Source organism: Tachypleus tridentatus, chromosome 11 (genome assembly GCF_004210375.1).
Source record: "Tachypleus tridentatus isolate NWPU-2018 chromosome 11, ASM421037v1, whole genome shotgun sequence".
NCBI classification, from domain to species: domain Eukaryota; kingdom Metazoa; phylum Arthropoda; class Merostomata; order Xiphosura; family Limulidae; genus Tachypleus; species Tachypleus tridentatus.
The window spans coordinates 58,238,635-58,241,289 of NC_134835.1; the positions used below are offsets into that span (position 1 = coordinate 58,238,635).

The window sequence follows — 2,655 nt, forward strand, 5'->3', positions numbered from 1 at the left end:
AAGAGTTGGCGGTGAGTGGTGATGACTAGCTGCCTTTCTTCTAGTCTTATACGGCAAAATTAAGAACGGCTAGTGCAGACATCCCTCGAGTAGCTTTGCGCGAAATTTAAAACAAAGAAACAAATTATAAAATAATTTAAAAAAACGTTGCCAGAAGTAGAATCAAGGATATTTTACCTTTGTGATGCAACAAACAGCGTACATAATGCAATGCTAAGGTGTTTTCATGTTTTATTATTGTTACATCAAATTACGTTTAAATACCTAATTGTCATTTTCGCAATATGGTTTCAAAATAATTTTTGTTTTCAGTGACATGTACATTTGTATATATAAGAAGATAAAGCAGGTCTTTGCCAAGAACAGTAAAGAAGTGTGCAAGTGAGAGAGAAAAACTAGGTATTCAGTAAGGGAGAATCTCCGATTTATAATAATTTTATATGTAAAACCATATTCCTCTTTGAGAATTTTAGGATTAGAACTCATGACATACATCTGCGATTAAACTAAACAGATATACCTAATAAGAGCATTAGGCATTTACTTATTAAGCTGATATTTTCTACATTTTTTTACTTAAAGATTTAATTGTAATAACTTAAGTTAAGTACCTACACTTACTATAGGCATTAAGTGCTTTTGTAACTTTTTCATATCTTAAATAGTATATGTTTTGTTTCACTTCCTAATATTTTCAGGTCTTCGCAATGAACAAGTGGATAATCTTAGTAGTGCTCTTGATCTCAATTGACTTCATTACGGCTCAGTATCAAAGAGATGATCAAGAGTTGTCTGAAGCCCTGTGTATGAGACGAGAGTTAATAGTGAGTTTCCGTATTTGTTTAGTTGAAATTCTGTTAAAAATCATTTACCCTTCAGTCTCAGTGTAAACATCTTGCTTTACATATCTCTGTATTTGTTTCGTAGATCATTTACACTGCACAAAAGAAGTAAGGTATAATAAGAGTTTGTGTTAATATAACTATGGCAAGGCAAAGTGCACCGTTATAAATCTATGTTAATAATATTCATAGATCCTTTCTCAATGATTTCATGTTAAATATTCTTCTAATATTTTCATGTTTGCAGTCATTTCAACTTCCTCCATTTGTCCCCGTGAATGAAACTAACTAGATGTCATATCTGATGAGAGAGCATTTGATAATTTATTAGAAATTCCAATTATTATTCAGCTATTTTACTGAAGTAGCATAATTTAAATACTAAGATTAAAAAATGTAGTGTTTGCGTCAGTATAATTGTTTCCTTCATTGTTTAAACCTAAATTATATTTTACTTTGATTATTTTTTCTTCATTGAGACCTGAACTATAATGCTAACGAATCTTTCCAGAGTCCATGTCCCAGTGGTTTTTTCTGTCTCCGAGGAAAATGCATACCTATAAAGGGATAAGTTCTTACTGAAGAGATGTGAGGAAAACATAGATTTTGGATAAAATTGTAGAGAAATTATCCTTGCGATGGACATGCAGTTCTATTTCTTGTTTTTCTGTAATTTGAAAAATATACTTTCTATACTTCCAAATAACTTGATCAATAAATAGTTTTGTTCGCAAAACAAGTTATTTGCATTCATCTTGTCAGCGTTGTTAGAATTAGAAGGAAATGTAAGCATATCGTTCAAAGACAATATCAAAATAACTATAATACTACACGTTTATAATCGACAACGCTATAGCTAAAGATTTTACTCGGAAGCAAATATTTAGAGATTTCACTTTTTTTTTTTTGCCCAACTGATGATTCGATATTTCGAAGTTAGAAATATATAAATGTTTATCAGATAACATCATAAAAATAATTAGCTAATTATCAGATTAACATTCTAGAACGATTTAAGGAAGTTATCTATAATTTGTTTCGAAGTTCTTATTTGCTCAAAACCTTTAAGGCGTCATCAGCAACCCTTCTCACGATACATTCTTCAAAGTTTCGTCATTTCATTTATTGAAGCTTCAATAAAGGAAAAATTCTATAAAGTAACTTGAGCAGGATATGAGAAATATAAGCAGAATAGAAGATACGTAGCTTGATTAACATCAACATTCTAGTGAAAGTACTTTAAACTGATAAATCAACTGAAAGTTTTTTGTTGAAGTTGAGAGAAATTTGCTACTAGTTTACTGAAACGTCCAATAGATTAATGATTACACTGTTATACTTTATTTAACTATCAGATAACAATATGAAACACATTTCTAAAGAACATGTAACCATATCAACTGTTTCACCATGCACGAATGTAAAGCTATGATAATTGAATGTTTTCATACATTTGTTTTCTTTCTAATGCGTAGAGAAGCCAGGTTCCAATGTGTTAAACCTACCTTCAAACTTCTTGAAAAAAATGGAACTGATTAAAGCCATGATCGTCATACACAATTAACTTGAATTTCATTGAGCATATATGCTATTAACCCAATACCTCATGTAAATGAAACAATCAAAGGAATGATCGAGAATTCCTCAAGTCTCATCAAAAACTTCATTTTATGCACAGAGCATAAATGCCTCGCTTTCCTTGCAATTCATTGTGAACAAATTTCCTACAGACACGAAACTTTATAAACTGCAAAGATATGATCAATTTCTCGTATGTTTGGATAGGAAAGTATGATTCATAAAAACTGCTTGT

The 2,655-nt window shown here is 30.5% G+C and overlaps 1 long non-coding RNA gene across 1 annotated transcript; it reads left to right on the forward strand.

Moving 5' to 3' along the window:
* The first annotated feature begins 367 nt into the window (after nt 1–367).
* Nucleotides 368–1,545, forward strand: LOC143231506 (uncharacterized). Its single transcript, XR_013016954.1, has 3 exons — nt 368–399; nt 699–824; nt 1,354–1,545. It is a non-coding gene; the product is annotated as an uncharacterized LOC143231506 (long non-coding RNA).
* Nucleotides 1,546–2,655: the final 1,110 nt, after the last annotated feature.